Source organism: Podarcis gaigeae, assembly GCF_964106915.1.
Source record: "Podarcis gaigeae genome assembly, chromosome: 9".
NCBI lineage: Eukaryota > Metazoa > Chordata > Lepidosauria > Squamata > Lacertidae > Podarcis > Podarcis gaigeae.
In genome coordinates this window covers 20,351,168-20,363,966 of record NC_139685.1, presented here as the reverse complement: position 1 = coordinate 20,363,966, position 12,799 = coordinate 20,351,168, and the positions used below count along the sequence as shown (strand labels likewise).

Genomic DNA, 12,799 nt, shown 5'->3' with positions numbered 1-12,799 from the left:
TGCATAGAGTTAGGTGAACTTCAGTACAAAAATGTGTTCAAGCCAGGGCTCCATCTCTTAATCACCCTTCATTTTATAGCTACTGAAATTCACACATTCAGAATACAGGAATAGGTACTTGAGGCGCTACTGGCTGAATGTCTTTCCTACATTTGGATCCACATACGTTACACAGTTATCTTTTTTCTGATTGAAATTTTTAAATTTATAGCCTTTAGTTTGTATCAGTCTTCCCAACCTAGTGGCCTTCAGAAACTTTGAACTGCAATTCCAATCATTCCCAGCCAGCATGAACAATGATCAACGAGGCTTCACCCTAAACATCTAGAGGGCATCAGACTGGTTTGGAAGATTACTGTACCTGGATTTGAACATGACAAAAATTAAACAGATTTCAAGCAGAAGCCAACACCCATCATCATGCAAGTGGACTTGTGCTTCCTCTCTTCCTGCTGTAGTCAACTACACCTTTTGCAAATCTGTTAGTGTCTGGAGCAGATACTGAGCGGGCAGAGACATTCATTCTGCCAACCATGCTCATTTTGCTGTTGACATTGATGCATTCCACTAGAAAGTTTGCATTATTTTCCTGCTAGATAATTTTAAAATATTTTATTCATATAAAATGTTAGTAGCATTCAGACAAATTGTATGAAACTGAGAAACCACTCACGTTGATGGTCCCAAGAATAATATACCCTGAGCACACACCATCCCATGCAAACTTCCAGGAAGGACGTTTGTCTTCCATTCTGAGACCCTTCTACAAAAGCTAGAAGTTACCAACACCAAGAATGGATATGAGTTAGTAACAATTCCTCTACTTCAGCCTGCCCTTGAAGGGACTCTACCCTTGCTTGAGTTAACCTGCTTATGGCAAGCCCCAGATTAACTAACACTACTGAGTTCACAACCAGGCAACACAACTATTGAAGTCCAAGGGCAGGGATTCTGCTTCCATGTATGCAGATATAAGGTGATCCTGACTGCTCTTGCAGCTCTTGCAAAAGAGGCTTTGGGGGAAGGTCGCCCCAGCTGTTCCTGCCACCTGCCATGCTGCTGAACCCCAGGACAGTCCATTATTTCACCAAAAAAACAAAACAAAAAACAAGTCTGTCAAGAGCAAGGCCAAAGGGCTATGAAATGTACAAGGTAAGCTGTAGTACTGTCATATTTCTATGCAGAGTCCAAATAGAGTTGACCTCATGCACATCAGCAATCAAATATAATAGTATGTTTCCTGCTCTGCACATTTAACACCTATAGAGGGTCAGTAGTGACAGATGTATCACCAGCTTAACGTGGGGGAATGGAATTTGCCAATAAATTCTATGCCAGCAATTTCATGCTACCTCTATTGTCTTTATTGGAATATGGTGAATGAATCCAGCAGCAGAGTATTGAGAGACTGAAACGTTACCCAATTTCAGAATGTTCCCATTTTAGTTAAATCCATGTTCACTGCATAAAGGCTGACCTGTATGCCCTATCAAAACAGTAGGAGGGCATTTTTGGGCAGGTAAGGTGATATGTAGTTGAATGAGCCAATGATTAAATTTATCAAGTCCAGTGTTCCCTGACCAAATATTTGGGGTGGGGAAATCTTAGGATCTTCGTCTTCTGAGTCAGCGTTCAGCTGCCAGATTGTTGCCCAGCCCTCTAAATCTCTAGTTCTGGATTATATTAATTGCCTTAATTCAACAGCGTCTATCAGAACTTTTATCTTCAGACACAACCATCACATTTCAAGAGAAGTGTAAGGAAAGGACAGAAACATATTAAAGTTTTTAAACACTGTTTAAAAAATGGGGAAAGCTTCCAAAAGATGGCTACATTCTGCTTCTGTAAAGTCATCCAACTGTTTCCAGTTTTCTCAGGTTTAGTTGCTAAAACCTCACAACAAAATACACTATAATAGATTATTTGTTTACCTCAGAGATCAAAGTGAATTACTTATACTGGCTCCAGGAAAACAACAATCAGATTCTGAAGAACTCTTAACTTACAATAATAAAATAAAATAAAATGTTGTTTTGTAAGGATTATTTTCTATTTGTAACAGTTGTCTTGAAAAAAATCCACTGTGTGATAACTTGGGATTTTAGCTCTGGACATTACTTTGCCATGCTGATTCATTTATTGTGTTTTATAAGATATTCCATGTTATCCAATGGAATATGTTTATAATTATATTCAATTATTTCCCCCCCATTTCATAAGACTTGAATTTCACTTTGACAGAACGTGAGTAATCCTCTTTGTAATTCTAACCTTATCCCCCAATTTCAGATGCAGAAAGCTGGGAGATGTATTATGCTGATGATTGTAATTACAGATTACAGTATGCCATCTGCTATAAAGGGCTTTATAAACAGTACTGAAATATAAGTATCTCAGCCAAGCTTCACCTGATAAAAATCTGGATCTTTGTGCTGATAAAGCAATGCTCCTTATCTGTAGTCAGAATGGCCAGCATTGTGCTGATTATACATTTTTAACAAGAACTGCAACTCCATTTAGTGCTCCAAGGATACTGCAAATTTTCCATTCACAAATTAAGAAGAAAATGCAATGTCATGCGGCCTAGTAAACAGAGAATAGCAGCACAATAGTGGTGAATATTTAAATGCATGCTGAGACTTAAGAAGGGGAAATAAGACACTCTTGATGGTCCATATCAGAACCTAAAATATAATGAAATATAAATTACTGCAGATTTCTTCCCACTTTCCTTGTCCATGGAGAGTAATGCTTGTCCATGCACAAAGCATTAAGAATTTTCTATTCTTAGCATTCTGTAATTTTTTATCAACCCCTTCTGCAATCTCTATAGTACAGTGGTACCTTGGGTTAAGTAAATTCGTTCCAGAGGTCCATTCTTAACCTGAAACTGTTCTTAACCTGAAGCACCACTTTAGCTAATGGGGCCTCCTGATGCTGCCGCGCCGCCGGAGCACGATTTATGTTCTCATCCTGAAGCAAAGTTCTTAACCCGAGGTACTATTTCTGGGTTAGAAGAGTCGGTAAACTGAAGCATGTGTAACCTGAAGCGTATGTAACCTGAGGTACCACTGTAATACTTTGTATTCTAATACTAATTTTGTTTCCAAAATAAAGCCTCCTAGTTTTTTTAAGTGTGCAAATCCTTGAGCTATACTCTCCAAACTGTACCATCACCAGCAGAGGAGCACGTGGGCTCACTGGCATCCTTGGCAAGGAGCTGTGCCAGCACCGCACCCCCCTAATGCCTTGTGCTCTTGCCAAAGGAGCCTGTGAGCCTCGCTCAGCCACCCAGAGCAGCAGACAAGCAGTGCAGCAAGTGCTCAGGATGGGCAGCTGGGCTCCTAGCCACTCTGAGCCAGAGTAGAAAGGCACGATTTTGCAGGGCTGACCACCAAACGTGCAAGGTTTTTGTATGGAAAACTGATGGATGGGAAAGTTTTAGTGTAACTAATAAACCAAACTCTCACCAGTGTTCGCTTTTGATTTGTAACTGAACAAAGTGTAAAAACAAAGAACTACCAGTCTTCTAAGCTGGGCTGATGAGGATAGATGATGGATGACTGGTGAAGGACCCTGCATGAGAGGCAGAGAAGAGAAAAACTCCCAGGGTGGGAGGCTAGGAGAAGAAATGGAAGCTGAGATCTGGAAATGTCCACCCCAAATTCATAAAGTGATGTGGATTTACTAGGTTTGACTATAATCACTACATTTTTCACAGTGAGAAAGTGAATTCAGTTACAAGGCTCAGGGAATACACTAATTTCAAGTTAAAATTTCTTGATTTCTAGTTTTACAGGACCCAAGTTTCAAAGACACACGGTTAAAAGGAGAATTCTAGGATTTTTCAGTGTTTGTCTGGAGGTTATGAGAGATCCGGGCTGGCCAATACGTATAGAAAATTGTGCCCCTATCCCACCTGAGGCAACTGGAGACAGCCTGGGGAAGCACCAACATGGTGAAGGAGAGAAAAACCAGGACAGAAAGAAGTGGCAGCTCCACCCTTCCTAGGTGATGGTGAACGGTGCACTCCTCTGGGGGCTTCAGAGTCACACTGGGAAGTGGAGGAGGAGGCAAGTCTCAGGTAGCTGTTTTTCTCTTTGACATCTGGTGGGAGGGCATTCCACAAGGCAGGTGCCACTACCGAGAAGGCCCTCTGCATACTGGGTCCAGCAACAGAGCTGAACACCCATCAATTGTAGGCCTGATCCTTTAGAAGTGCAATCTCATTCAAGATTCTGCATGACAAAGACTTGACAAAGACTTCACTTGAGGAGGTGGCAGGTGAGGAGGTGGCAGGAGATTTCCAGGACTCCAGGACCTGAAAGAACTGACAAAAGTCCTGAGGCAGTCTGAAGTGCCTTAGCTGATGGATAAAGCCATCTTTCTCACTCTGGCCTTGATAAAAAGTAGACAAAAGCAGCACTCAGTTGCCTTTCCACACCTGCATTAATGCAACTGCAGAAGCCATGGAGAAATTTGGAATCAAGCATTTCTTAAATACAAGCATGTGACTTGAAAAAGTGGCCAGACACCCAGCTAACATTTCTACCCATTGCAACAGAACAAGCTTTCTGCACTCATCCCTTCAACATCCAGTCAGACAGTAATAATGCCTGTTTGGTACTTTGAAATCCTCGCATGATGAGCCATTTATGTTTCTCTGTACAAACTACAATAGTTCCAAGCCTCTTACTCTTTAATATCATGACCATCTTCTTTAAAAGGGAAAAAACAATAAATTTACATCTATTTTTATTTGGCCACCAGATGGCAGTGCAAAATACTCCATGAATGAAAGGTAGATCTGTCAACGTACTTCAAGTGATACCTTATGTTTAATAATTATTTACTTCGAGCCCCTAAAAGCCTAGACTAAAATACACTCTCTGAAATTAGGTTTATGATTTGAGGACAAAGCACTAAAACAAGAGTCTTCAATGGTAGTGCACATGTTTTGCATGCAGAAGGTTGAATCTCCAGCTCGGCCTGAAACCCTGGAGAGCTGCTGCCTTAGTTAACAGACCAGGGGTCAGCAAACTTTTTTAGCAGGGGGCCAGTCCACTGTCCCTCAGACCTTGTAGGGGGTCAGACTATATTTTGAAGGGGAAAAAAATATGAATGAATTCCTATGCCCCACAAATAACCCAGAGATGCATTTTAAATAAAAGGACACATTCTACTCATGTAAAAACACGCTGATTCCTGGACCATCTGCGGGCCAGATTTAGAAGGCGACTGGGCCAGATTCGGCCCCTGGCACTTAGTTTGCCTACCCATGTTGTCAGGGAACTGCCATCAGAGAGTCAGGTGGTGGAAGGGCTCAAGGAGGCTAGGAGAGCTTCGGATGCGGAGGAAGGAACCAGTAGGGGGAGAGGGAGAGTTCCTGCAGAAACTCAATCGGAGGAAGGGCTCCAAGATGTTTCCAGTGAGAATAGCGGGGAGGGCTCAGGACCTCCGCTGGGGACGCCCACTCCGCGGAGGAAACTGTCACGCAGAGAATCCAGAAGAAGAGTTTCCGTCAAGGAACTCTTATGTTGGAGTAAATTCCGGAAACGCCCACTGACGGATTCTGCCAGCGATTGAGGTAGCCACGCAACCATGGCTCCTCGGACTGGGAAAGTTTAGGAACTGATGGTAAAGCTTAGAGCACTTAAACGCTTACGCACGAGCAGCCCCCTTTTCCCATTACAGCAATCCGTCAGTCCCTGACGCTGCTTGTGCAAAGGAGAGGCATCATGAGCAACCCAACCGGAGCCAGAGGAGCAGGAGGAGCTGGAGGGGGACCAACTCTGGAGGAGAGAAACAGCTTTGGAGCACCAGCTGGCACTGCTAACGGCGCAGCTCGAGGAAAGGAGGGTGCAGGATGCACAGGGGAAACCCACTCCCATCGGAAGGAAGGTACCTGGGTTGGTACAGAAATTTGGGGGTGATCCAAGGAACTACTAAGCCTTTAAGACAGAGATGCAGTATGCACTAAACCTGCAACACGATGACTTTGCCGATGAGGAATCGAGAGTGGCTTTTGTGATTGGACACCTCGAGGGAGGGGCTAGAGATTGGGTGAGACCCCTGATGGCAAACAATAATAGCGCCTTAAAAGACTTGAGGAAATTCTTTGGTGCGATGGACTTGATGTTTTCCAGCCAGATTGAACAGGGCGTGGTACGCAGACAGTTAATGGCGTGCAAACAGGGAAATCAATCAGTCAGAGAGTATTGGACACAGTTTACCATGCTTATACATAAATTGGGGTGGGATCTGTCTTCGGACCCGATACAAATGCTGTTTGAAGAAGGCCTAGCCCCAGCGGTGAAAGATGAACTTTCCCGCGCGCCCCGTCCGGAGTCCATGGATCAGCTGACCAAGGCAGCGCTTGCGATTGGTGCGCGCCAGGAGGCGAGAGCGCTGGAGAAGCAGGAAGGGAGAGGAGAGCGTTGGAATGATTTCCGCATTCCTGAGATGCCGGCGCAACCTTCCCCGCCAGTGGAACCGATGGAGATTGGAGGAGCAAACGTGCACGGAACTTCAAATGTTAACGAAGGGCGGAAGAAGGAAGGGAAGAGCGCCAAGAAATGTTTCCTTTGCCAACAGCCAGGACATTTTGCCAGGGTCTGCCCGCAAAGGAAGGGATGGCAAGGAATGGTGGGGGCCGTTGGGAGTGAGGAGGAGGGGGTGAAGGAGCAAGTAAAAGCCAACGCCTGGCTGCCAACGACAGGGCACAGCAGTCAGGCCAAGGATCAGTGAACGTGCCCAAGCCTGAACCCCCAAGAGCTGCTCTCGTCGTGGAGGTGCTGCTAGAGCTACCCAACGGACATCCACTCACTATAAAAGCCCTCTTAGACTCAGGCAGCTCCTGCAATTTAATGAGTAAGGAGTTTGCTTCAGAACACCAAATACAAACGCTGCCCTTAATTCCTTCCTTGCAGGTGACAACGATTGACGGGAGGGAACTGCTGGGAGGGGAAGTGAACCAACAGACGGTCCCCATGACAATGAGAGTGGCAAGGCACACGGAAGTCATTGCATTTCATGTAGCCACACTAGCGGGACCTCCCATCATCTTGGGAATGAGCTGGCTGGCACTACATGACCCACTAGTGGGATGGCACCAGCGGACAGTCTCTTTTGGGTCAGCGCATTGCCTACAGCACTGCAAGGGAAGAGAAATGCAGGGGCTGGCTAGGGCCAGTCTTGCAGGGATGGCGGTGGGGGAAAAGGGAGAAATACCCCGACAATACGCCGATCTGAGTGACGTCTTCAGTGAGAAGGAAGCAGATAGACTGCCCCCGCATAGACCCTTTGACTGTCAAATTAACCTACTCCCGGGAGCCCAGCTACCAGTGGGCAAGCTGTACGCCATGTCAGACAGGGAGATGCAGGAGTTAAGGGAGTTCATAGACAAGAACCTGAAATGAGGTTTCATCAGGGAGTCAAGAGCGGTGGGGGGCAGCCCAGTGTTTTTTGTGGACAAAACAAACACGGATAAACCCAGGCTGGTCGTGGACTTCCGGGCCGTCAATGCAGTGTCAGAACCGGTGGCCTTTCCCATGCCCAGGATTGACGACATTTTGACCAGGGTGAGGAAGGGAAAGATTTTTACCAAGCTGGACCTGAGGGGGGCGTATAACCTGATACGGATGAGGAAGGGGGATGAATGGAAAACTACCATGTTCACCCCCTTGGGGGCCTTTGAGTATCTCGTTATGCCCTTCAGACTACAGGGGGGCTCAGCCTGTTTCCAATCATTCATGAATCACGTGCTGGGACCTTTGCTCTATAAGAACTGTGTAGCCTTCTTAGACGATGTCTTAGTCTACTCAGAGGATGAAGAGCAGCATGTCCGAGATGTCCGAGAGGTCCTAAGCTGACTGCAAGCAAACCAGCTGTGGGTCAAGCTGGAGAAGTGTCAGTTCCATACTAGAGGGGTGGAATTCCTGGGGTACCGTTTGTCAGACAAGGGATTGGCTATGGATCCTAGCAAGGTCCAAGCGGTACTGGAATGGAAGACACCCAGAACCAGGAAGGACGTGCAGAGATTCCTGGGGTTTGGTAACTTCTATCGGAAGTTCATTAAAAACTTTGCCCACTTAACGGCTCCCATCACTGATTGTCTCAGTAGTAAGAAGAAATTTGCATGGACGGAAGAGGCGCAGCGAGCGTTTGAAAAGCTAAAAAAAGTGTTCGCTTCGGAAGAACAGCTCTTGCACATGGATCTACAGAAACCGATGAGGGTGGAAACAGATGCATCAGATCAAGCGGTAGGGGCGGTTCTGCTCCAGCCGGGGAAGGATGCGTCGAACTGGAGACCGTGTGCCTTCTTCTCGCGGAAGTTGAATAAATCCGAAAGGAACTACACAGTGTACGACAGGGAAATGCTCGCCATTTATGAAGCGTTTCGACGATGGCGGCACCTGCTAATAGGAGCGCAGCACAAGGTCCAGGTGTGCACGGACCACAAGAACCTGGAATATTGGCAAACGGCCAGAGTACTGAACCAGAGACAAGTGCGATGGGCGCAGGAATTTTCCAAATTTCATTTTGAGATTCGCTACGTACCGGGACCAGAGAACGTGAGGGCGGATGCCCTCTCTCGAAAACCAGAGTATATGGAGGGGGAGGGAGCGCCCAAAGAGAGACATGTCATCCCCGAGGACCACTGGGTGTGTGGGGCGGCATTGGTAGGGCAACGAGAACTAGTAGAAGGGACAGAGAATGATGAATACGCCCAAGAGAAGCTCAGAGGGCTCAGGAGAGCCGGGGAGATCACCGGGGGGGTTGAAGAAAAGAACGGGGTGTTGTACTACAAGGGGGCCTTGTACATACCAGAAGGGGAATTGAGGAGTAGGGTACTCAAACAACTGCACGACAGCCCCACAGCGGGGCACTTTGGGCAACACAAAACAATGTGTTTAGTTACTAGGCAATTCTGGTGGCCCAAGGTGAGGGAAGATGTATGAGAGTATGTAAGGGGGTGCGACCGCTGCCAGCGAGCAAAGGGGGAAAGGGCGGCACCAGCGGGGTTGCTGGAACCATTACCCACACCTGAACGGCCATGGGAGGCTGTTTCCATAGATTTCATGACGGATTTACCAAGATCCAAGGGGAAAACTGCGGTAATGGTAGTGGTAGACCAGTTAACCAAGATGTGCCACTTTATAGCTTGCTCACATGCGGTAACGGCGGAAGAAACCGCCAGGTTTTTTGTAAAACACGTTTTTAGGTTGCATGGCGCCCCCTTGAGGGTGGTCTCAGACCAAGGGAAACAATTTACGTCCAGGTTCTGGAGGAAGCTCATGAGCTTACTGCACGTGGAGGTCAATTTCTCAACCGCCAGACACCCAGAAACAAATGGGCAGGCGGAAAGGGCGAACAGTATTCTGCAACAATATCTGAGGTGTTATGTAAATGACAGGGAGAATGATTGGGTAGAGAAATTAGCCCTGGCCGAATTCGCGTACAATAATGCGGAAAATGTGTCCATGGGCATGAGTCCATTTTTGGCTAATTATGGGTGTCATCCCAGAGGAAGGGGGGAAAGATGGAGCGTACCGGCAGCAGAACATTTTGGGGAAGAAATGGAAGCAATACACCAACAGCTCAAAATGAATTTGGATAGGGCCAAGGCAGAATACAAGAAGCAGACAGATAGGAGCAGAAGGGAAGGAGAGACCATAAGGGTGGGGGACCGGGTGTGGTTGTCAACACAAGGGTTACCATTCAAGGGGGGTTGCAAAAAATTGCGGCCAAAACGACTGGGACCCTTCAAGGTTATACAGCAGGTCAATATGGTGGCCTTTAAACTCAGGCTGCCAGACAACATGAAATTGCATCCAGTATTCCATAGGTCATTACTATCACCATACAGGGAGGGGCGAGAATTTGGGGAACGCGAAAGTGAGGTTCCTGCGGCACCGCAAGTAGAAGAGAGGGAGCGGAGCAGTCATGTAGCAGAAATTCTCGACTCTCGGTGGAAGGGGAGACAGGTGGAGTACTTAGTGGCATGGGAAGGGGAACCGGAGTCCGAAAACACCTGGTTACCGGCAGAAACGGTCAAGGATGAGGTCTTAGTAGGAACGTTTCATCGCCGGTTCCCGAGGAAGCCCCAGCCCTTGGCTAGGTTCTGGGAGGAACACTCCGGCACCACTGATGAGGAAGAGGAGTTTGAGGGGTTCCCAGAATCAGGACAGGAAGAGGAAGAAGAATCAGATGGGGAAGAGTATGGAGGAAGAAGGGATAGTAGTAGGTGGAGGGCGGTTTTCGAGTCATCCGAAGATGAGGAGGATTCTTTCAGGGGGTTCCCAGCCTCACCACCCAGAGAAGAGGGGGAAATGGGGGTCCTGGAGGGGAGGTGGATGTCAGGGAACTGCCATCGGAGAGTCAGGTGGTGGAAGGGCTCAAGGAGGCTAGGAGAGCTTCGGATGCAGAGGAAGGAACCAGTAGGGGGAGAGGGAGAGTTCCTGCAGAAACTCAATCGGAGGAAGGGCTCCAAGATGTTTCCAGTGAGAATAGCGGGGAGGGCTCAGGACCTCCGCTGGGGACGCCCACTCCGCAGAGGAAACTGTCACGCAGAGAATCCAGAAGAAGAGTTTCCGTCAAGGAACTCTTATGTTGGAGTAAATTCCGGAAACGCCCACTGACGGATTCTGCCAGCGATTGAGGTAGCCACGCACCCATGGCTCCTCGGACTGGGAAAGTTTAGGAACTGATGGTAAAGCTTGGAGCACTTTAACGCTTACGCACGAGCAGCCCCCTTTTCCCATTACACATGTAATAGACAATACCAAACTACATCCAGCTATAATTGCAAATCTACCACTTTTTATTTCCCGTTTTAACTACAAAATGTTTTCAGTATTTGCCCACATGCTTCTGAAATATCTAGATTATTTTGACACCCCTAACTAAAGGCTACAATTTCCATGGAATTGCCCTACTCAAGAATGATAGGTTCTGCTGCAGAATGTTTTTTGTTCCACAATAAATGTTTTTAAAGGTTTCTCACTAATACTGTCTTGAGTTTCTTAAGAGTTTCCTCTTATTGCTTGTGCTGCACCTGCTATGAGCAAGCAATTCCACAGAATGTGCTTGCTCAAGAAGTGAGACAGCGTCACCTATCGTTTGATCCTTGTTTCATGAAATGTGAAATGCTTAAGAGAACTCTTATGGGATAAACCATGACTAACAGGTATAATTACCACCAATTACCCATTTTCAGGAACACAAGAATAAGCCCAAAAGCAACAGCAACTAAATTCAAAAGGGAGAGAACAAAAATAGAATTAGAGTAATCTTTTAAATGAGAGATCAATTTTAAAGAGACCAAGACTTTTATTTTTAAGTACTTCAGTTTCACTCAAGTAAATAATAGAATCATAAATAATGTTTGGATGTGTCCTTAGATCAAGGTCTCAGAGATACTTCTAATTTTCTTCCCTCATCCATCCCTTCCTATTAAGGAAAGTTCTCTTCTCTGTTATGCTTTCTGATGTTTTTGCCAGGCAACAGAGAAGCCAAATGTTCTCTCTTTTTCCAAGGAGAAGGGAATACAAAAAACTAAGCATCCTGAAAACAAGTGTATAAGAGTACGATTTTGATCACAGCAAACTTTGCTACTGCTAAAATCTATTATCAGAGCTGCAACATTTAGTCAGTTTGATATCCACTTTTTAAAAAGTCTTACAATCTTTGATTAGACAAGGATACATACAAAAATATTTACAAGAGATGTAGACAACTGGTGGCAACTTACAGAAAATCTTTCTGTTTCTCACACACAGAAAACAGTACGTATAAGACTATGTATACAGATGCCATAATAGGAATTAAGCATTCCTTTTTTCCTTCAGAACTATTACTTTTATTTATTTGCATTACATTACATGTTTATATAAACTGAAACTTGTAGGATGAGTCAAAAGCTAATTTAATCCACTATCAGCCCTACGTTTTAGTATTTGTACTTACCCCCCTAAAACCCAGATTTTTATTCCAAATCCCTGAATTTTACTAGTTATGCAACAAAAATGAAAAATGGAGAAGACATGGGGATATAATCACTTCATTTCAGATAAAGAAGCAGACTTGGAATATGGATATAGCAAAAAGCTTCACAAATATAGCATTTTCCTCAAATTCAGCTGCATTCCAAGTACTAACAAAGAACTTGTGGTGCAGTATATAAAGCCACAAAGACACGAATCCCATTTGGCCTGCTCAGTTGGTGACCTCTCTCAGGCAAATCTGCACATACTCCTGTGAGCTGGAAAGCTCTGTGTGCTGCAATGAGCTCCTTCAAGAAAGGGCAGAATACATCTGTATTATATACCCAAAGACAGAAATTCTAGTTAGCTCCTAAAACCATCTACATTGTGTCTGCAATTTTACATCCTGCTTTTCCAACAGGACAAGTTCTTAGCTGCTGTGATGGGTTAAGGGGCTGCTTGTGCGTAAATGGCTGAGTTCTTAACTCCTGCAATCAGTTTCTAAACTCTCCCCGTCCGCGGAGCCATGGGTGCATGGCTGCCTCAATCGCTGGCAGAATCCGTCAGTGGGCGCTTCCGGAATTTACACCAACATAGGAGTTTCTTAACGGAAACCCTCCTTTTGGAATCTCTGCGTGACAGTTTCCTGCGCGGAGTGGGCGTCCCCAGCGGAGGTCCAGAAACCTCTCCGCTGTTCTCACTGGAAGTATCTTGGAGCCATCCCTCCGACTGAGTTTCTGCGGGAACTCTCTCCCCCTGCTTGTTCCTTCCTCCGCATCCAAGGGTCTCCTAACTTCCTTGAGCCCTTCCACCAC

At 45.9% G+C, this 12,799-nt stretch overlaps 1 protein-coding gene across 4 annotated transcripts in view; it reads right to left on the bottom strand.

Annotated features, from left to right (window-relative positions):
* Positions 1–12,799, bottom strand: part of FRYL (FRY like transcription coactivator) — a 149,005-nt gene that overhangs the window by 116,960 nt on the left and 19,246 nt on the right. The gene's annotated exons all lie outside the window — the stretch shown is intronic.